Source organism: Diabrotica virgifera, chromosome 2, assembly GCF_917563875.1.
Source record: "Diabrotica virgifera virgifera chromosome 2, PGI_DIABVI_V3a".
NCBI classification, from domain to species: domain Eukaryota; kingdom Metazoa; phylum Arthropoda; class Insecta; order Coleoptera; family Chrysomelidae; genus Diabrotica; species Diabrotica virgifera.
In genome coordinates, this window is record NC_065444.1 from 176,727,652 (window position 1) to 176,752,086 (window position 24,435).

The following is a 24,435-nucleotide window of genomic DNA, read 5'->3' on the forward strand; positions in this document are numbered from 1 at the left end:
TTTATAAACATAGCTCCATTATTTTTGATAATATAAAGTTTTTTTAAACATGATTTTGTAGGGCTTTTTGGAACTGTAAGACTGTGTAAATTAAATTCCAGGACACTATCGGCCAAGAGACGCAGATGCGCCCAATATTCCACTAGGAGTGACGGTTCCGAGAGAGAGAGAGAGTGAGAGAGAGAGAGAGAGAGTGAGAGAGAGAGAGAGAGAGAGAGAGAGAGACTTCGCTAAATATTCACTGTAAAGAAACTATTCATAGAAAAATTTCAGTTATTAAAAAAGCTACAATTTAATACTTTATCACTTTTTTGTGTCCCCAGTATTTTCGGATGATATTTGGAAGACAATGGTAAAAAATACGAAATTCGAAAAACTCAATTTATTTTTAAACTCCAAATTTTCTAAAATTAGGCCTTTTATATAGGTGAAAATTCTTGAGTGTATTGATAATACATATATAAAAATAATTACAGAAGGGTGAAGATTAAAGTTATTAAAAAAGCTACAATTTAATACTCTATCATTTTTTTGTGTCTCCAGTATTTTTGGATGATATTTTGAAGAAAATGGTAAAAATTACGAAATTCCAAAAACTCAATTTATTTCTCATTTCCAAATTTTCTAAAATTAGGCCTTTCAAGTAGGTCAAAATTCTTGAGTGTGTTGATAACACATATATAAAAGAAATTACAGAAGGGTGAAGATCAAATTTTTTCCAATACATATATCGGAAAGTAGTAGAGATTTTTTATTGAAAATGGACATTTGAACTTCTTATAGTAGGGACATCTCAAAAAAATAGTAATATTGAAATTTGTGCACCCCATAAAAATTTTATGGGGGTTTGGTTCCCTTAAACTTTGAGCACGTTCCAATTTAATTATTACTAAGGTACATTTAGTGAAACACAATGTTTTTAAAAAAATTTTGCCTCTTAGTATTTTTTCAATAAGCCAGTGTTTGTTGAGATGCGGCTTCTTTTTAATATGTTTACATACAAATTTTATGGGGGTTTTATTCCCTTAAAAGCCCCAAAAGTTTGTGTACGTTCCAATTAAATTATTATTGTGTTACCATTAGTTAAACACAATGTTTTTAAAACTTTTTTGCCTCTCAGTATTTTATCGCGATTTTTTAGCGAGGTACTAATATGTTTCAAAATATACTTAATGTCCGACTGGTATACTATTTGACATATAATAAGATGAATTCGAAGTCAGTTAAATATGATATAATGCCCTAGGGCGTTATTTTGAAAAATAACGGCCTTGTGCATTAACTTTAAATAACTAGTTAAATATTGTCAAGTTGACAAAATAAAAACCTAATTATTGCTGGTAAATGTACTTATTTGAAAACTAATTGATTAAAAATTCATTCAATTTTTTTGCATATAAAGAAGAATTTAGTCGGACATTAAGCGTTGAAGGCACCACGGGTATTATAGATAATAACGCTTTCGATCAACGTATATACCTCGGACCATAGGCCCTCGGTATATACACCATTGACCCCAAGCGTAATTATCCTTATAATACCCTTGGTACCTTACAAACTAGAAAAAATATAAACTCACAATATTACCAGGTCTCTATAATCTTACTTACCATGTAAAAATTTGTGTTGGATTTACAAATGTTCAAAATATCTCGATAAAAACTGTCTTATCGAAAAATTACAAAGAGACAAAAAAGTTTTAGAAATATTCTGTTTAACTAATGGTACCACAATCATAATTTAATTGGAACGTACACAAATATTTGGGAGGGTTTAAGGGAACAAAAGCCCCATAAAATTTTTATGAGGTGCACAAATTTCAGTTTTATTCTTTTTCTTACAGATGCTCCTGCCCTAGGAATGCCACACAGTGGCGTAGCTAGCCCCACGGGGGCCCCATATCAAAGTTTGTCGCGGGGCCCTTTTCCCGCGACAAAAGAAGCAAAAACGCTTGTATAGAATCGAATAGAAATATGCTTTATTGTCACTGAAAATTTTACAATTTTATAGACAAAGCTTACAAAAAGTCGTAAAAAAAGACAAAAACAAATACATGTTACAGAAATTACATAAATCGTCAATATTAGTACAAAATAAAAGATAATGAAATAAAACAAAACACACAAAACACCCAAATATAGATAATAATAATAAACCTAATAAATTTTAATTAACCAAAGTCGAAAAATAGATTTGAATTGTCGAGACTCATTGTTTGAAAACTGATTCAGCTTTTTCAATCCAAGGATGAATGGGCATTGCAAACGAGCTTAAACAAAGAAGCTCTGTTGTTATGGTATAACGGCGAGCAACAGGCAAATACTCTTCTCCAAGAAATTAACGTATGTACCACCTAAAAATTGGTCATTTTTGATGTCTCGAATTTCCTGAACCTGTTGTATGATTTAAGTGATTTTTAATGTGTTATAGCTTTATTCTTTAACAATGTCATTGTAATAATATTGTGGCTAGACAGATAAATTGTCATTATATACCGGGTGTGCCAATCAAACTGTGATTTTTTCTCTCAAAGTTCGCGTTACCCTGAATTAAAACCCGACTACAGAATTATAGTCTAGTAGTAAAATAAAATTACACTACATGTAAATCAAAATGTAAATTCGTACAGGTTGGAACAAATTTTTTATCAAAGTTTAGGCGAGTACAAAAGATATTTTCAAGAAAGTATCCAAATCATATGAGGTGATCATTATTTAAATAATTAAAAAGGGGTCATTTTTGCACCATATTTATTTTTTTAACTGCTGAGGTAATTCACGTTTTAATGAAGGTGTTTAGAATATTTTTCTGCAAAGCTGAAGGGTAAGTCTTTCACCTAAGGCTTATTAAATTCAATTTGACTCCCTATTTATTTAAACAATTGTATATTAAACTTTAAAAACAAATTTGCAAAAAAATATTATTTGCGATTTAAATAGGCACTATAAAATATTTTGTTTTATAGGAGAAGTTGCGCTATTTTCCAGTATTAAGCAAAAAAAATTGGTCGAAAAATATTTAATAATTTATGAAATATTGAATTTGTTTATTAAATGTCACTATATTTTCAATTGCAAAAACGCGGTTGTTGCCAAAAGATTTTAAACCTGCAAAAGATCTCATTATTTTTATGTATATTTTCAATAAATGTATTGATAAATTCAAATTTTAATTAAACCCCTCCAAAATGGAATTTAAAAATTGTTCTAATTTGTTTATTACTTCTTTTTTAAATAACGTCGCTGAGGATAAAAAATTCAATATCTCATAAATTGTTAAATATTTTTTGACCAATTTTTTTCTGCTTTATACTGGTAACATGAACTTCTCGTATAAAACAAAATATCAAAATATTTTATGGTGCATATTTTATTTGTGTTAAGTTTTGAATATAGTTATTTAAATAAATAGGGGTCAAATTTAATTTAGTAAATCTTAAGTGAAAGCTTTATTCTTCAACTTTGTAGAAAAAAAATCGTATAAACCTTCATAAAGGCGTGAATTACTGCAGAGAAGTGAAAAAAGTAAATATTGTGCAAAAATGACCCCTTTTTTTATTTAAACAGTGATCCTCTTGAAGAATACAAAAGATACTTTCTTGAAAATATCTTTTGTATTCACCTAAACTTTGATAAAAGGCTGTCCACAATATGGTTGCAACGAATTCTGCAATTCTTTGGTCACGTGGTTCGCAGAGGTGACGACAGTTTGGAGAAATTAATTGTTTGTGGAAACGTTCCGGGAAAAGATCAAGAGGACGATCACCAACAAGATGGTCCGACCCCGACCAAATAAAGAATTCAGCTGGAAACTCATTCTGCGAAGCTCTTAGAGCGGCTGAAGATAGAGACCAATGGAGAAACATTGTTAGGAATATTGGGGGAAATCACGATCCCTCAGTAATGGGGAAACGATAAGATAGAGAGAGAGAAACTTTGGTAAAAATTTAATTCCAACCTGTATTTAGTAGGGAATTACATTTTGATTTTTTTTATTTTATTAAGCTGTTATAGCCAACATTCTGTTGTTTTATTCATTCGCTTTTGGTTCATTCATTGTTATGTTGGATAATAAAAAGGTTAGGTACTTTAAAAACTAGCCTCATTTAAAAACACTCTGTATTGACGAAAAACAAGTATGGCAAACTCTAAAGGGTAATTCTGCATGACAAAATAATGACAGTTTGCGTTTGCTTTATAAACCTGCTAGTTAAGTGTGTAAATGCTTCGTCTTCGAGATAGGGTTATTAAAATTTTTCTTGCAATCTGACGATTTATTTATTGTTCTAAAACCGGTTAAAATATGCAAGTAAAATTTGGTGTGTTTTAAGAGGTAGTTATTGTGCGTTTTTGATATACAATTAGGAATTTAATATTTATCATTGGCGCACATACGGTTAATATGACCCATGTGTGCGCCAATGGTAAACATGAAATTCTATTAAAACCCAACAAATTTCATTTGCATATATCAACCGGTTTTAGAGTAATAAATAAATCGTCAGTTTGTAAGAAAAATGTCAACACCCTCTATCTCGGATATACGTTTATAAAGCAAACTGTCATTATTTTTTCATGCAGAATTAGCCTTTAAAGTTTGCCATACTTTTTATTTAAAAACACCCTGTATCGATGAAAAATAATTCTAGTTGTTAAAGTATTACCTAACTTTTTTACTATCCAACATAAGCGAATGAATCGAAAAACGGAATGGTAAGAACACATGAGGTTATAGTTGGGTTTTAATTTGAGTATTTTATAAATGCAAGAATATTCCACAGGGCGTGGTGACTTTGAGAAAAAATTATTTTTTGATTGGTACACTCGGTATACAATAACAATTTACCTGTCTAGCAACAATATTGTTACAACGATATTGTTCAAAAATACGACTATAACATTTAAAAAAATCACTTAAATCGGAAAACAGGTTTAGGAAATATGAGACATAAAAAATGATCAAATTTTAAGGTGGTACGGTAATTTCTTGGAGAAATGTAGATATATATAAATACAATTATAGATAAAGAACAGATTATACGAACATACGTAACATACCCGAACATACGTAACATACCCGAACAATACATACTGTTTCAAATATTCAAAGATAAAGCGATTACAAAAATTGCAATTCGGCATTCTTCAATACACATTATACAATAACTCACACACAGCCAACGGAATTGAAAATGAGAGATACATTGAAAACAATACAGCTCTGTTCTTATGGGGCAGAGAATAGATAATAGATAGATATGACTTATATAGGTATATTATAAAGAATCCACTACACCAAAATGTTGATATCCAAAAACATACACTGTTTCAAAGCGTTTTAAGAGTGAAATAATTGTAGAATATTTAGTTCAATCTTTGTAAATGGAATTTTGTTTCGACAAGCCGCGATGGGGCCCTTGAATGTCGGGGGCCCCGTATAATTGATACGGCTGATACGGCGGTAGCTACGCCCCTGATGCCACACCTCCATTTTCAATAAAAACCTCTGAAAGTTTTCAATATATTGCAAAAAATCGATTTTAATTTTGTAAGTTCAAGGGGCTATAACTTCTTTTATGTACACATTTGTACTAAAGTAAGTTAGGTTCAATCGAACTATTTTTGGTCCCAGAACATGTGATTTAATTTATGATCTGTATTTTTGTTACATCCTGTATAATCCACTGAAATATACAACTCTGTGGAAATCCTTCGCAGTCGTTTTAAATAATATATTTTGGTAGTCGAGAACCAATTTCAAAATATAATCGAAAACTTGGCGATAAAGGTACTGAGGAGACATCGAGAGTTCACAATAACAAATAAACGACAACGCCAACGGCGATAGTGCAATAATAGCAACACGTATCTGCCAGATGGGAAGTCTCCTCTTGAACATAAGAAAAACAAATAAATTACGAAAGACGCCAGGGAAATTGAGAATATAATACATGTTCTTGAAGTATTTTCTAAGCGTACGTTCAGAGTGGACGAGCAAAGAGCAAAGAGCAAAGAGCAAAGAGCAAAGCGGAGAAATCAAACTCATACTGGCAAACGGAGGTGCACAGAGTGCTAGCAAAGAGCAAAGCGGCGAAACCAAACAAGTTTGATTTCTTTGGTCCATGTAGTGAGACCGCTCCCGTCTGAAAAAATTTTTGATTCAGATTCTTTGTCAATTCCTATTCAAAAATGTCCCCTTTAAACAAATCTGAAGAGCACCGGGCGGAATTTTTGGGCAGAAATTGTTTAAACAATTTTATCTACTCTATGTTATGTTACGTGTAAGTTTTTAGTTTGTGAAAACTGTCATTATAGATAGCAGTGCGTGAAGTGTTTAAAGTGAGCGTGAAGTAACAATGTATTTTAAATGGGACTTACTTTTTCGCACTGTTTTTAACACACTTTCATATAATCAAATATCCTTAACTTTGGCGTTGTCATGGTGATGACATAATGAGCAATAAATTACGACAAAAGTTTTTACAGTTTTGTGGTTTGAAAGAAGTTAGAATTTTTAAATGTCAAAGTTCTAAAAATTGTAGAATAGAAATGAATTCCAGTGACGAAGAGTTACAGTTTTTTTATTTGTTTATGGTAGAGTAGATAAAATATTGTATGAAACTGTGCATGAAGTACTTTTTGCGAACTTACGCGATGTATAGCACTCGCTCCGCTGTCGCTCGTGCTCTAAATATCGCGTGCGTTCGCAAAAAGCATACTTCACGAACTGTTTCATAAATACCTATTTTTAAACAAATACAAAAGATCACGTTTTTTTGCTCCGGAACATATATTTTTAGACGAAGTAGTTTTCAATCCTAATAGTAAATTATTAATATTGAAAATATTAAAAATATTACTAAAAGATTTTTAAATTGAAAACTTATTGGTACACTTTCCTGGTGACACCTCCAAGACCAATTTGCAAGTCAAATGGATGCTGCAGTGAAGACGAGAGGGAAGGAATTCTACACTATGCAATTCACATCCCCTGTCTGCAGCTGGTAAAGTTCCAACGGAAAAATGCACCTAGTTAGGCCGCACCTACATTTGATCCGATTTTCTCCGATCAGATCAGATCCGACGTCGGCCGACGTCGGAATAGAAAATAAACCCATAGTATTAAATGGGGGTGCCTACATTGGATCCGTTTTCTCCGATCCGATCAGATCAGATCAGATCCGACGTCGGCCGACGTCGAAATAAAAAATAAACCCATAGTATTAAATGGGAGTGCCTACATTGGATCCGTTTTTCTCCGATCCGATCAGATCAGATCAGATCCGATATCGGCCGACGTCGGGAGTAGCTTCTCCTATTCTCATCGAGAAGTGTTTGGTTTCATTCCGATTGGTTGCAAGTTGAGTTGCAATTTTAGTTGCAAGTTGGTTGCAAGTTGGTTGCAAATTGGTTGCAAGTTGGTTGCAAGATGGTTGCAAGTTGGTTGCAAATTGGTTGCAAGTTGGTTGCAAACTGGTTGCAAACTGGTTGCAAGTTGGTTGCAAACTGGTTGCAAGTTTGTTGCAAGTTGGGGGTTGCAAGCTAACATGTTTAAATATATTCAATGTCATCATCTCAACACATCTTCATCGGAACTTATTGTCGGTGGTCGGTGGTCGGAAGATTACTGAACCAATGTAGGCACCTTCGCCGGAAAACCGGTCTGATCGGATCTGATATCGGATCGGATCTGATCTGATCTGATCTGATCGGAGAAAATCGGATCCAATGTAGGCAATGTAGGTGTGCACTTACTCTACGGAGTAATACGACTATAAAATAAAAATGTATACCATTTTTATTATTATATATTTTTAGGTTTTTTGGGTTATTCTAAACAAAAAAGGTATCTTGTAATTTTTCCCAAAAATTAATAGTGTTCGAGTTATAGGCGATTTAAAATCTGAAAAATGCGAAAATACGCATTTTCGAGGCTTAAAAATTCATATTTCAATTAGTATTTTTGAGGTTACCAGATACTTAAATTGATGATTAAACATTCAGCTTCGATTCTGAGGAGTGATCGCGTCTAACCTTAATTTATACCGTTGTTTTTTAATTGTTAAATATGCGTGTTTATCAGATTTTTTTGCCGGTGCGGCGCGCTCTATTTCAAAAATCTCCTATTTCCTCCGAAAATTATTTTTTCTAGATTTTTTGGGATATTCTAAATAGAATAAGTTTCTTGACATTTTTCTCAAAAGTTAATAGTTTTAAAGTTATAAGCGATTTAAAATCCAAAAAATGACAAAAAAACTCGTTTTTGGATTTTAAATCGCTTATAACTTTAAAACTGTTAACTTTTGAGAAAAATGTCAAGAAACTTATTTTATTTAGAAAATCCCAAAACATCTAGAAAAAATAATTTTCGGAGGAAAATAGGAGATTTTTGAAATAGAGCGCGCCACACCGGCAAAAAATCGAATAAACACGCATATTTAACAATTAAAAAACAACGGTATAAATTAAGGTTAGACGCGATCACTCTTCAGAGTCTTGAGGCTCAATGTTTATACTTCAATTTAAGTATCTGGCAACCTCAAAAATACTAATTTAAATATGAGTATTTAGGCCTCGAAAATGGGTATTTTTGCATTTTTCAGATTTTAAATTGCCTATAACTCGAAAACTATCAATTTTTGAGAACATTTACAAGATACCTTTGTTGTTTAGATGACCCACAAAACTTAAAAATATATGTTCCAGAGCAAAAAACGTGATCTTTTGTATTTGTTTAAAAAAATTGTTTAAACAATTTCTGCCCAAAAATTCCGCCCGGCACCCTTCAGATTTGTTTAAAGGAAATTTTAAAATATTTTTAAATAGGAATCCACAAAGAGACCGAATCGGAAATTTTTTTCAGACGGGAGCGGTCTCACTACATGGACTACTGTGAGAGTAAAGAGCAAATATCCTACCTCTCCTATCCACACTGCCGAGTGGAAAAGAACTAAACTCTCGTCTAGCCTAACTACCCGCTATTAGCACTTCTTTGCTCTTTGCTCTTTGCTCGTCCACTCTGAACGTGCACTTTTTGCTCTTTGCTCTTTGCTCGTTGCTCTTTGCTCTTTGCTCTTTGCTCTTTGCTCTTTGCTCGTCCACTCTGAACGCGGCCTAAGAATAAACTTCAGGTAAATAGTGTCACATTTTACATTTGAATTATAGGTTACCGAGTCTTCGAAATAAACAGCATTTTTGTAGTTGAATAGAACTTTTTTAAAAAATTTCTAATTTTTTTAGCAGGTGTGTAGGTACCAAATTTTCATCTTAACGACAAAAATATAATGTAAAGTAGTGACTAAAATTGGGATTTTATTTAGTTTTATGTAAATTACATATTATGCATAAAACCATGCTTTAGTGTAAATATGTTACGAGCAAAGCCCGAAATTGGACAATCCTAGCATTGTATGGAAAATATTATCCATTACTAACATTTTATCCCCTAACTGTACAATGTCCGAAATTATGGTCAAAATTAACAATTATTATCGAAAACCTCATCGATTCGAATCGATTATTATTGGCAAGCGACACCAAATCAAAAATCGGACAATATTGTCATTCCAACCCAGAGAAATCTGTTGGTGGACTTATGCATCTATAATTTTAGTAGTAAAGAACATTTATTTATCTTTTTATTAAAAATCACCAATGGTTAAAAAATATGTTGCATAAATTGTTCTACAATTCAGTGATATTACTGAAACATTCCAAAGCTTCCAGAGGAAGATACATTGTTATATGTAATACAAGGAACGTGTGTGTCAAACATTTCAGATTTTCAAGAGATATAATATATGTGGTAATTTAAAGAAACATAATACAAAGCAAATTGCCAACATTAAAAATTGAAAACACAAAGAAGAATTTTGAGTGTGAAATGAAGCAGTTGAAGTGGAGGTATTTGGTTGCGGACAAATGGACAATTAACAGTGTATCGGTTACCTATCTCATGAATCAGTATCTATTGTTCATCGAATTGTAAAATCCCATAAATTTCATCTTTATAAAATGACATTTACTTTCTTAATTTAACAAAGATACTCCCGACCTTTAAATAGTGAAATCATAAAGAACAACCTATAACAATAATTATAAAATCAGTACATATTTTTCCAAGCAGTATACATTTTATGTTTAATGGTGACGAATATAAATAAATATGCTTAATTGTCATTATGATAATGACAGTAAACAGAGCTTTGGAGTGGTCCGATAGATTAGCTGACCAGATCATTGTATGGTGGTCATTTTGAACATTTTATTGTTAATTTGGTGAAATTTTATATTATTTTGTTATTACTGATATTCAACAAATAAATTATTATATCTAAAATAATCTCATAAAAGCTATTCCATAAATTATAAAAAATATATTATGTTGTGTAGAGAAATAAGTTACCTTTAAAATAATATGATGACCACATTTGCTAAAAATCTGGGATTGATGCGGGATAGCAGCAGGTTACATTTGTGGGTATTATCAATTTTGTATGAGAATGTGGCCTGTTGCCAATAAAATTTTACATTTCTATATCAATTACTTTTTCCCTAATTTTCATATTATGACATGATGAATTGTATGAACCTCTAGTTTTTACATTTTTAATTGCCTGCTTTATTTTTGCAATCTGGCTTTAATTGGCTATTTTGCCACTAATGTGGCATTTATCCTGTTCCCATGATTTTATTGAACAACCCTTAGCTAATTTATTTCGCTTTCATCTAATGTCAACATTTAAACAATCAAGTGAAGAAGAGCACTTTGAGTTATATAAGTCCATTTTTGCGGCAATGCCATTTTCCATCTGCACATTTCTTTTTACACTTGCTGTTCGAGCCATTTAAATATCGTATTAATTGTTGCTTGTTTTGTGTGCACCCCTTATGCAAAACCGTTAGTTTATTGAGAGATTTAAGGCGCTGAGTAACGAATATTTTCATAACCTAATAGGTCTGGATCCCACGTATGAAAAAAAAGTTGATTAATAAAAAGCTGAAAATTTTTTAATAGCTTAAGGGTGTTTAGTCGGACAAACTTTGATATATCGGAACACTGGAACAGGGGAAGTTTTAATTGTGTTTTAACAGGTTAAAAATTTGGACCGGTCAGACCACGAAAACGGCACATGTATTGTGTCCGACAGAACAGACTTAAACTCTCCCCTGAAGACTGCCCCTGTTCCAGTGTTCCCATATATCAAAGTTTATCCGACTAGACACCCTTAAGCTATTAACAAATTTTCAGCTTGCTATTAATCAATTTTTTTTTCATACGCAGGATCCAGACTTATAAACACACAAATTCTTTCCAAGTGTGGACGACAACAATTTAATTATCTACTTCAAAGGATTAGGTCGTTGAGACGAAGTGTTTTGCAGCGTAAGGAGAACTTTTTAAGATACCGAATGAAGAGCATTGGAAATGATTCCGCGTCGGTCGGTAATATTTTAATAGAATATACCATGTATTGGTAATATTTTCATAAGAGATACTGTAATGCACGTTTGACATTCCGGGTTACGGTACAAACATTTTAATTGTGCGCAGGGTTTTGTAATTATTCATATTAGAGATATACTGTTTATTTTTCGCCCTTTAATATTTTGCAAGCTGTTAACTCTTTTGACTGAAAGCTGATTATAGAAAATAGAAGTACAAAGTCTTTTATTTAATTTCGAATCACGGGGTTTTTTAAGATCGGGTAGATTTTTAGACATCCACATAATTGCATTTAATAAATCCTTGACCACCAAACTTTGATTGTTCCTTGATTATAGTTCTTAAAGGCAATTGTGTATTTAAAACATCACTACTAGATATAACTACTGCCTTGCAAGCAGCAATTTGGTTTCTTGAAAATAATTGTGGCAGGATACCAGTTGTTGAAGTTCCTACTTTATAAAATCCATCAGTATTGTCCGTGATAACACCTAGGACATTTTTCTGGTCCCTTCCCCCCTATCTAACAAACGCACTGGTACAATCACTGTAGAGCCTTCATAAATAGATGAAAATTATTTTCTTTGCTTGCTTTCATTTTTTTTTGCTTGATTTTATAAATCTCGATCATGAGCGTCACAAAAAAAAATAATAGAAACCGGGACTTTGACCCCTTATAACTACCCTCGTCCCCCACTCTGGTTTCCGGCTCTAAGGATTTAACTTAGTTATGTCATGGTCTACTTGACTGTAGATTTTAATTATATACGTCATGACCTACTTATTCCCAAATTTTGATGAACTGTCTCTATCAAGAGCGTCACAAAAAAAATAATAAAAACCCCGACTTTGACCTCTTATATCTACCCTCGGCCCCCACTCTGGTTTCCGGCCGTTGGGGAAAGTAATGTACACAACTAGTTCAACATATCCCCATATAGTTTTTCCATATTACTTATAACGCACAAAATCCGCTCCCAGCTCTTTGACTATAAGGCCACAGACAATTTTATTTCATAAGGGGTTTCAACACTGTATAATTCCGGTTAATTTTCGGTGTTTTTGTTAATGCTCCTAAAATTTGGGTAACATTTCACCCCGTTTTTAAAAATGAATAAATTAGGACAACTGATCTTTATCACTGTGGCAAACAAAATGGAATATTTGACAAATAAAATATTACAAAGACTAGACGACTTCTGAATACAAAATGGGGTAGCGGATAACCAACATCAATAAGCTAAAACTGTTTCACGGCGCTGAAACATAAATATTTAGGGAGACGACGTCGGTTTAAACATTCAGTCGATTTGGCTATTGTTTTTTTGGCCGAGTATTAAATTAATTAATATTTCATGAAAACATGAAAACTACTAGACGCTTAAAAAGATGTCTATTTAGATTTAGTTTTTTATTGGCATATATATTAATCATTCAACCAGTCGCAATCAGATTATAGTGTACTGTGTAGTGTATGTGTGTTTAGTAAATGTATTTTTACTTAGTAAAGTCCACTTCAGTATTTCTATAAAGAGACGCTTTTTGTATCCGAACGTTTGTGGTTCTTCAGATGAGTACCGATCTCACAAGGATAGAAATTACTAAACGACTACTCTATCTTCTTATAACAAGTAGACGTATGAATATGGATTATAAAACGGTTATTTAGGCCTTAGAACTGAGGATAAGTCAAAATATGGTTAGATTGTACTGGGTAAATTAAGTCATAAATGACTAATCTTTGAGAAGAGTGAGAAAAATAGAGAGCTATTAACATTAATTAAGAGAAGACCGGCCACATACTTAGAACTCATATCCCGACAAAAGGGATAAGAGCTAAAAAATCTTTTGAGAAAAAATAGAGCACTACAACAGATGACCTGACTATAAAGAGTATTTCTGGGTATTTGAACAAAACTCAATCCACATTTACTGCTGAGATCAGCATAAATCCGAATGTAGTTTAGAGAAATCGTTGCCAACTTCTACTAAGGGAGGCGTCTCTTTAAAAGACCTATTATAAAAATACTTATTTGTATTCAATAAAACAAATTTATAGTCCATTTTCTTTAATTGTTGCTTTAATATTAACAAAATCATGAAGTTTTTATTTAATACTCCCATAGCAAACTGTCCACCAGAAAGATTTAATACAGAATTTGATCAATTATCATTTTTAATATAACACATGTTTCTTAAATATGATTTGCATTTCATTTCATCCACCTTTCATTCAGACTACACATTTAATTTAATTTAACCGCATGTTACATATCAGATATAGTTATCGTTATTCGAGTGCATGGTCGGACGTACAAGTTTTCAAGTATATTTCAATTTATCAATAAATTCAAAATTAAAACTTACCATAGACAATACAGCAGGTGGTTGGTTGGTGCTCACACCAAGTAATCAAATCAAATAATAAAACTAAATCTGAATTTCATTTAAATTAGTAACCCCTACCCACAATAAGCCATCCGTTTCCGTTAGACCATGCAGACTTGTCAATGTCATATATCTACAATAGCACCAACCAACTTTCTACGATTTAATCTCTCTTTATTATTGTATTATGCCTATTTACTTAAATTTTCAACGTTTACCAAAGCAATTTGCTAACTTACTACATTCATTAAGTAGTTGATGTCGGTATATTGTGATTGCGCGCAGCGGTCAAATACCTCCTGGGGTACTCACACTCTAATACCCGAAAGTTAGGTTTGGACCGAAGGGTTAGGTCTTCCTCCTTTGAAAATTGTACTGTATAATATATAATATATATATATATATATATATATATATATATATATATATATATATATATATATATATATATATATATATATATATATATATATATATTATATTCATTTTTTAAATAATTAATTTGGTGCAGTATCCCTGAGTAGTTGGTAACCCTGACCGCTGCGCGCAATTGCAATCTGCCCGTTGATGTTGTTGTCCGTCAGATTATGCTTTCGAAATCTCGTTATTATAATCCAACTTTCACTCTATAGTTTGTTTTATTTAAAAATACATTTTTTTTTTTTTAGTTTTAATTTGACACAATTGGTACATTTGTATTTTATGACAAAATCAATTTATAGTAGTTGTTACACATAAATCTTATGGTTGTTGCTGTTAGCCCAATAAATGACCGTTTTGGAGTGTAATTTTCAGGGGCAACTCCGAGGGGGGGTAACATTTACCCCTTCTCGGGGGGAGAAAAACGCGTGTTTAAAATAAGGCCGGAAATGGATAAATTGACTTATTTTAAGCACCTTTTGTTCTATAAAGTTTTTTACGTAAGTCAATACTTTTCGAGTTATTCGCGATTGAAAGTATTGATTTTTCGACAAAAACTACGTTTTCAGACCGTTTTTCCCAAATAACTCAAAAAGTAAATATTTTATCGAAAAAAATATTTTTAGCAAAAGTGTAGCCTATAAAAAAAACGAAAAAAATGGTGTACCAGTAAAGTCTACAAATTGAGTAGAAGCAAAGTTGTAGCTCATGAAAAATACGTTCTTATTCGTCTAATTCCAAATCGAATAATTCAACGCGAAATCACCAAAGAAAGAAGCGTTTTTCGGGAAAACCTTATTGACATTTTTAAAGTATCGAAAAAAAGCTTATTATTTTTTTTTTAACAAAAGTTTGCAGCATCAAAAATAAACAAGTTACACTGAAAAAAAAGTGGCCCCTTTTTTTTTGTAAAAAAAATCGTTAAAACCTCCCTCTATTTAGCACCCTAAATGAAATTAATCGTTTGGATTTACCATCTATTTTAACTGTATGTGTATTCTTTATATGATCTGTAGGTTTGATTGGTTTGAAGTGCTTATTTTTGAAAACATTTGGTTTTATATTAAAAAAAAATTTCTAAAAATTTTTGAAAAATTTCATTTTTTCAAAACAACTTAAAAAGTATTAGTGATAAGAAAAATCTTGAAAAGTAAAAAAATGTAGGTTTTGCTATTATCAATATGCTAGTTTCATTTTGTTTCTCCGTAAGACAAAAATTGGTTAAAATATGGCTCTTCAAAATTTGCATACACTCGTGATTAGTGACCCATTCAAGCTTTCTCAATTATAACCCTTTCAAAAATAAACACTTTAAACCGGTGAGACTGACAGATCATATAAAAAATAGATAGGTAAGTAAATTGTTTGTAAAGCGATAGCGATTAATTTCATTTGGGGAGCTAAACACAGCGAGATTTTCATGATTTTTTACAAAAATAAGAGTGCCCACTTTATTTTGAGCGTAACTCGCTTATTTTTAATGCTAAAACTTTTGTTAACAATTAAAACAAAGCTTTTTATAAACACTTTTAAAAAGTTTAAATGGGGTTTTCCCGAAAAGTGCTTAATTTTTCGTTGATTTCACCTTGAAATATTCTATTTGGAATTAGACGAATAAGAACGTATTTTTCAGGAGCTACAACTTCGTTTTTATTTGATTGATAGAATTTACTGATACATCACTTTTTTGGGTTTTTTATAAGCTACACTTTTGCTAAGGATATTTTTTTCGATAAAATATTTACTTTTTGAGTTATTTGCAAAATACCGTCTGAAAACGTAGTTTTTTTGTCGAAAAATCAACATTTTCAATGGCAAATAACTCGAAGTGTTGACATACGTAAAAAACTCTATAGAACAAAAGTTGCTTAAAATCAGCCAATTTATCCATTTCCGGTCTTATCTTGAACGTACGTTTTTTCACCCCCCGAGAAGGGGTGACTGTTACCCCCCAAGTAAAAGCAACCAACGGCACAATTTCAACTTTGAAGTGGAGGGTAAGTAGAACCTAAATCCAAATTTTCATGCAATTCGGAGTTGCCCCTGAAAATTACACGGTATCGCCGAATTTCCCGTTCATTTACTGGGCTATATTTAATTTTTAATATTTTGTAACAATATTTATTCATGTACATTTCATACTGGATTTTGACTTATAGCTGGCAACCACTAACAAAATTTTGAGAAGAAGAATTTGACATTTCAGCTAACCTCCATCTGACTTAACACTCTCAATGTTCCCTCTCAAAATAAACACAAAAACCAAGTTTGAGATCTTAAAAAATCTATTATTTCAGTGAATTCAACAAATGTAGTGCTACTCCTTACCAACTTTTAAACCATTTTTATGTCTTGTCTCTGTAGTTGTGATAAATCCTATGTATTTTTGTGTCTTGTGTTATGTTAATTTATTTATTTATTTTAAATTTCTCAATGTAAGTGCCTACACCCTGTAATTATTAATTCATTACTTTTTGAATATACACCATCATAAAATAGCTTAAACAAACCCCCCACCCCCTTTCTCAGAACACCTTTAAAATTCTCCAGTTTTAACCTATATCTTAACTTGACCTCTCTGTATCAAATTAATTAATTTTCCCATATTTCTCTACATTTAAAAGAATTTCTTGTGTTAGGCACCTACATTGATACAAACGAACTGACATCCCTCAGTCCTTCGACTGGGATCAATGAAATCTTACAACTGATTCCTATTTGTCTTTTTTCCTCACTTCGACCTTTGCACATAGCTTAAAAACATCTAAGAGCAAAGAACTTTACAATCGTTAAGTGCATACACAGAGTCAATCAGCACTTTAGCTGCATTTACGAAATTTTCCATCCAAACGTTGTCTTTTTCATAGCTAATACATCTATGTCTGTTTCACATAACACATCTGCCTTCAGGATCCATTCGAATTCACTGTGTTTTGACCTACGAAGCATGTCCGCCTACCCAGTTCCTCACCTATCTATCCTACTAGCATAATTTGGACGTTTAAAAATGTTATTGATGAACTTACAACTCATTTCTTGTAACGGCATGTAGGTAGATCAAAATTCAAACTTTTTTTACAATTTTTTAAGTTTAATGTAATATAACAAATAGTCATAAACCGCAGGCTAGGGTGGAACGAAAAATTCGAAGTAATTATTTTTTATGGGGCTAGTGCGAAAAACGTGTGTTTTGATGTATAATAAAACTGTAAGAAATCTTTTTTGTATTGGACCCTATCTTCAGGTTCCATATAAAATTTAAATTTTTGAAAATAACAAAAAAAAATAATTTTAAAGATTTATTTTTTAACAGTTCTTTGAATCTAAATAATTGTTTTATGATACAATATACATTTTAAGATTGGTAGTCTGATTTTGTGTTAAAAAACGGCATAATAGTTCTAGACTGCAGCCTTGAACGAATAAAGCCTTCCCTTGATTCTGGTCCACAAACAGCAACTGATGCTTCAGTTACTAACTTAAAAGTTCTCTCCACGGATTTTGTATGACAAGAGCAGTTTAAGACCATTATGTTGTTGTAATTCCCAGAATCAATCATATCATATCCCTTACATCTTCATTGGAAATATGTTTTAGCAAAGGAGGAGCCGTAACTTTGAATCCAGAAATAGAAATTAAGCCATTATAATCTGCAGCACTAAAATTTAATGTTGGTATTTTGAATCTCCGGATTTTTTTTCTTTCTCACGTTCTCTAGCTTTCGGCACTCTGCGTAGTCCTAGCTCCCGTATATGTTTTCGTTCATCTTTCATCATACCGAGTACAGTAAAACCTCGATATAACGGACTAATTGGGGGGACGGGGTGTCCGTTAAAGCCGAAAATCTGTTATAAAAAATGTTTTAAAATAAAACAGACTATTTATAAATGTGTCCTTATTATGCTATAATAAAAAGTTTATTGAATTTCTTTGTAAAATATAGCGTTTAGGATCCACGGGGACCCCGTTGTTATGCAATGTATCTTGGTATGAGCAGGGTTAAGTATGTATAATATTAAAAGGAAGTTTTTAATTTTTTTACATTTGACCGGATTTTTTGTCCGTTATATCCGAAGTCCGTTAAATAGAGGTCCGTTATATCGAGGTTTTACTGTAATACATTTTCTTTATTTTTCTTTGGTCAACTGGTAGAAATCGTGAATAATGGATCATTCGCTATAAATGTTTTGAACCATCAGAACAGCTAGGATAAAGTTTTATACAAAACCAAACTGGTGCATACACTTTCTGGATGAAACTTACTAACAGAATTAATTGGGGGCTGGGACATTCAGTTACAACATACAATCGAAGCAACCGATTATCAACTGTCAGCCACCTTGCGTGTGATATTTTCCCAGGTTTTTTAAGGCTCAAATCAATAGGACATTTTCCCGCAGCAACTGCTAGACTGATTTGGTACAAGTACTTCTGATCGGTACTAAGGTCTGTTGTTTCTAATAATACTGCTAGGTTGTTTTCTATTGCGACAAAATCGACAATAGCCTTCTCTTCGCAGCGTTCCAGAAGTTTCCCTATTGGCCCTGAAAAATCAAGTGGTCCACTGGTGCGTCCATCTAACTGTTGAATTAAATGACATAGAGGTAGCTCATTGCAATGAAATAAGCAATGAAGTGAAGTGCCGCAGTATTTGTGACGTATATGGTTGGACTGTAACTGTTGACAAAGGAGCAATGAATTCTTCTTCATGATCATCTGCATCAGAAGAATTTGAGTTAGACCAGCTGCTACTTATGGAAGTATTAGAGGAATCAACGGTACATACTTTAAGAACAATTTCGTCAGATATTTTTGAGAACATGCCTTTGCCGTTATGGTTCTTTCCATTTTCTCCCATATTGCTGTAGATGCTGCAATATCCACTGGTCAAATTGCCATTTTTCGACAGGATCGTTGATCTTGAAGAAAAATTCGCTCATTTTGTGGTACTTTCTCTTGATTTTATCACAAGTACACACACACACACACACACACAGTTCCAATCATGTTGCACTTGCAAGCCGCGATATTAAATAACTTTTTACACTCCTTTCGAAACTGGCAAATCTTTTCTATTTATGAATCAGATGCTTGCTGAGATTTTGTGTACCTATCGCTTAAGATTTTAATACTCTGTATAAATATTTTTAATCATATCTTGTATGCACTTTATAGAATAGTATGTATATGCATAGAAGCTTTTATTCATATTTGTTCTACTTTCGTTGCAACGGCATTCAAGACGTCGGCGATATATGCATCTTTATTATACTTTGTCAACTTAAGTTCATTATGAATAAAGAGAAAGCACTTTAGAATGTCACACTTAGTTTGTAAAACACAATCATTGAAATTTGATCAGAGCCATATTGATTTTTTCGACAAAAATAATTTTTTTGTTTTTTCATTTTGCAAATCCAATATGGAACCTCAACATATTTTTTTATTTCAAAATGCTCTCGCACCAATTGTTTTCATCACCTGATACAACTTTTAAACGATAGCCACAAGAATTTTTCTTTTCTTTGATTTTTTGACCTTTTTCGTTCCACCCTACCGCAGGCATATGTGTGCGTGTGCGTGCTTATGAGTACCTGTTTGCTCATGTGTATGCATACGTATGTATTTGTTTGTTGTTCTGAAATGTCAACATTTACATACCTTCTAAAGTTTTGTCTTTCTATCAGCATTTTGATACAACCAGACAATGTTCTAACTCAGGCTTTCTTTAATTGTAGCATTTAATCACTTGTAACGCCGACCTGAAGATGACCCGTATATTGTAGAGATCGAAACCGGTCGTCGAAGTTGATTAAATGATTGTGAGTACGTCTGTGTTTCTTTACTTCATTTCTCAAAATAATACAGACCTCAATGCCATATTTGCTAAAACTTAGTCACAAAATGATAGTTTGTATGAATTTGGTCAAAATAAACTCTGACGGTATTAGTTATTATCAAAGATATATAACTTCACCTTACAAAAATATTCCTGCCTTAATCAGCTGAAATCAATAAACAACAGCAACCAATCTATACATCCAAACTTCAATATAAACAAACAAGTCATATTTGTATGTAGTGCGGCAGATTGGTGCAAATATTAAAGAATTGTGCATTTAACGATAGAAGCATATAATTTAGACTACATATTATACTACACATATTATAAAGGTTCAAAACTAGATATGAGCCCATCTCAGATTTTACCTTTTACAAAAAAGGCGGACATTCAAATTGGCGACTATACATATGTGACTAATAGCACGATAACTTTTGAACAAAAAGTCCGATTTCAACGAAATTTCTTATATAGGTTCTTTTTTTGATGTATAAAATCGAGCTCTTCAACCGGAAGAATAAGTTGACCACAATTTGTGATGGCCTTATATCTAAATTTAAACCTTGAATGGGTTCCATGTGAGAGTTCATTTTAAATGAAGTAAAAGTCAGACTTACTCTCAATCTTTATTATAACTTCCGACGACCGGTTTCGCTCTTTAAAATTTGTAGAGCTTCTTCAGGTCAAAGGTAACAAGTTACAAAATGCTACAAACAAAAACCAGAGTTAGGACATTGTCTGGTTGTAAAAGATGCTAAAGATCCATAAGATTCAATGTTGAATAACATACATAAAAGTAGCGAAATAGCATACCAATGCACATGCATGCAATCATGGGGGGGGGGTGGTAAAACTTCCCCCAAGCGCACAAACATGTGCAGAAGTATGCTATATATAATCATGCAATCATAACGTGTCGTACTTACATTCGGATAAAAGGTGCTACCTTTTGCATCCGAAGGTAGCACCTTGTATCCGAATGTAAGTACGACAAGTTATGATTGCATGATTATATATAGCATACTTCTGCACATGTTTGTGCGCTTGGGGGAAGTTTTACCACCCCCCATGATTGCATGCATGTGCATTGGTATGCTATTTCGCTACTTTTATGTATGTTATTCAACATTGGCTTGATCTTATGGATCTTTAGCATCTTTTACAACCAGACAATGTCCTAACTCTGGTTTTTGTTTGTAGCATTTTGTAACTTGTTACCTTTGACCTGAAGATGCTCTACAAATTTTAAAGAGCGAAACCGGTCGTCGGAAGTTATAATAAAGATTGAGAGTAAGTCTGACTTTTAATTCATCTAAATTTAAACTTTTATATGTGTAGTATATGTGGTCCACAGTATATGCTTCTACCATTAAATGCACAATAATTCTTATAATATTTGCACGAATCTTCCGCACATAGGTACATGTGAAGATACGTTATGCATTTATTAAATGGTAATTAACATAACTAAAAAGTTCAAAATATTTCCTAAAAAATATTTTTACGCTCTTTTCAATGGTGGTATTAACCTTTTGAAAAATTAGTACATACAGGGTGAAAGAATTGAAAAAAAAAACAACATATTTTTACATACACACCAGGAAAAACACCACTTTTTGTAAACCGATTCTTCCGGTTCAAAACTTCGACCTTGCACATCAATAAGAGAACGTATATACCAAATTTGGTTGAAATCTGACGTCTCATTCAAAAGTTATCGGGCTATTAGTCACATATGTATAGTCGCCATTTTGAATGCCAGCCATTTTTGTTAAAGGCAAAACCTGAGATGGCCTCATATCTATATTTGAACCTTTATAAGTATGTGTAGTATATGTGGTCCAAATTATATACTTCTATCGTTAAATGCACAATTGTTTCACATATCGGCTGCACTAATGTCAGTAGTTATTTAATTAAGTAGATTAAGGTGAAACAGTAGCGATCAACAGGTAGCGAAAACGCGTTCCAAGATTGCGGCTGAAAGTTTGAATATTTTTTCGAGATATTTGGCACACGTATTCGTAATATAATAAAGAATGGCGGTACAGAGCCCAATTTGAAAAATATATTAATATGTGGAAATTACACTGTAATTAAATACAATATTAAAAAAACGAGCCTGTACCGCCATTAAGAAGAACAAAAAAATACACTTTCTTCAAATAAACTTTTTTATCCGATGCCTAGATTTTGTGTCATTTTGGAACTAGTAATGAAATAAAAAATTTTAGTAGTTCCAAAATGACACAAAACCTAGGCATCGGATAAAAAAGTTTATTTGAAAAAAGTTTATTTTTTTGTTCTTCTTAATGGCGATACAGGCTTGTTTTTTTAATATTGTATTTAATTACAGAGTAATTTCCACATATTAATATATTTTTCAAATTGGGCTCTGTACCGCCATTCTTTATTATATTACGAATACGTGTGCCAAATATCTCGAAAAAATATTCACAATTACAGCCGCAATCTTGGAACGCGTTTTTGCTACCTGTTGATCGCTACTGTTTCCTCTTAATCACTACAGTTTCAGGGCTTATTTAATATATTAGAGAAAAGGATTATAAATATTTAAATGCAGGGTTAAAATTAACTGTATGTATAATTGTCATACTTACGAATAGATATCAGCAATCTGAAAAAAAAACACGGTGTTAGTTTTTATTCACATGTCTATATTATCTTCACTTAAAATTAATTATTCTAGATAATATTCTGAAAAATACCTACTGTGGAACAATTTAAGTCGATAGTTTCCAATACACGCTGCACGCAGCCTGCGGCATCTATTGGAAGCCACCGGCTAAATCGGTGGTCTCTTCAATTTACCTTGTAATTTGAAATTGTTTTAGAATTGCTCTTTTTTAAATATTTTCGTTTGTAAAATAGTTTTTGTCCTTCAAAGTTTTGTTAAAAGTAACGAAAATAAACAATTTTCCTACGGGGGACGTAGTACGCGGCCGACAGCGTCTACTGGAGACCTCCGGCTAAGCTATTATTGGTCATATTATTTTAATTTTAAAACTGTATTTTATAAATTTTAACTGTAAACAGCATGGCTATTTTGGCTGTCTTTCTAATAGTTGCTCCGAACATGAACCTAAGACAGTCTTTGTAAATAATAACTTTATTATGGGATTTATAAAATGATTTGTGCACACAAAAATCAAACTATACTACTACAATAAAGATGCAGTGGAAATAAACAAACCAAAAAACGTTGAAGATTACAAGGAGTACTTTAAAATGATAATTTACAATGTATAGACATTGTAAATCCGAAATAATTATTTACAAAAGTTATACATTGTAAATCAACATTCAACGTGTTTTGGTCTGATTATGTCTAATGCATCTTTATTGTGATTCTAGTATAGTATAATATTTTTAGTAGAAATTAATTGGTTAAGGCCGACAACAATATTCTTCCCACAAATATATTAAATTCATTACCTTCGTCACATAAATTTCATCTACATGCATCTAACATCCAAAACAAATTTAGGCAGCTAACTAATTGTTCCATTCCATAAAAATATTGGTCGTTTTTTACCTTCCCTTTAACTTAGATAATATAACCGACATAAAATTTAGCATACTAATTTGCCCAAATATTGACAAAATGCATGGTTATGACAGAAAATCTCCTAAGGTGTACATTGGAGCTGAAGGTTCATAATATAATAGAACAAGTGATGGAATTTAAATATCTAAGCATTGTACTATCTAGCTAAGGAAATCTCTAAACAGAAATAAACGGTTAAGTGAATATAAAACAGAGCCACACGATGCCTGGATGATGGTCGGAATTCACAAAACATTAAGAAAAAGAAGAGTAGAATAAAGAATTAAACGATTATATAACTGAAGTAGTAAGTGAAAGAACAATATAAACGCAAAAAACGACATTTTGAACTGAGATAGCCAAAATACTTTTAATAGGTTAATGCATCACAGGGCAAAAGAACAGTATAAACACAACTCTCTGCGATTCAATATCGACAGGGCAATTTAGTAGATGAGTGAAAGAACCGTATACGTGCAATGCCTATACTGTTCTTTCGCTGCTTATACTGTTCTTTCACTCAATGGCATTACGTCTTCGCGCCACTTGTAATCAGGATTCATTTAGTGATTGACAGTCAAAGGTTAACAATCTTGCATTCCATGCATTGTTAATAAATATTTCTAAGCAAAATTAATAAACGTAGTTTCAAAATTGTGTTTTTTTGTAGTTGAGTGAAAGAACAGTACATGTATAGAATACATTTTTACAAAAATATATTTTCTGGAGTTTGTTTTAATAAATTTTATTTGGCTATTTAACAAATAAGCAC

General features: G+C 32.2%; 1 protein-coding gene across 1 annotated transcript in view; it reads right to left on the minus strand.

The window, feature by feature from the left end:
• The window catches only part of LOC114334767 (calbindin-32), a 702,339-nt gene that overhangs the window by 401,109 nt on the left and 276,795 nt on the right, over positions 1–24,435 (minus strand). The window contains exon 3 of the mRNA XM_050644936.1: positions 22,717–22,733. The gene's annotated coding sequence lies outside the window, so the exon portion shown is untranslated. The remainder of the gene's footprint in view (positions 1–22,716; positions 22,734–24,435) is intronic.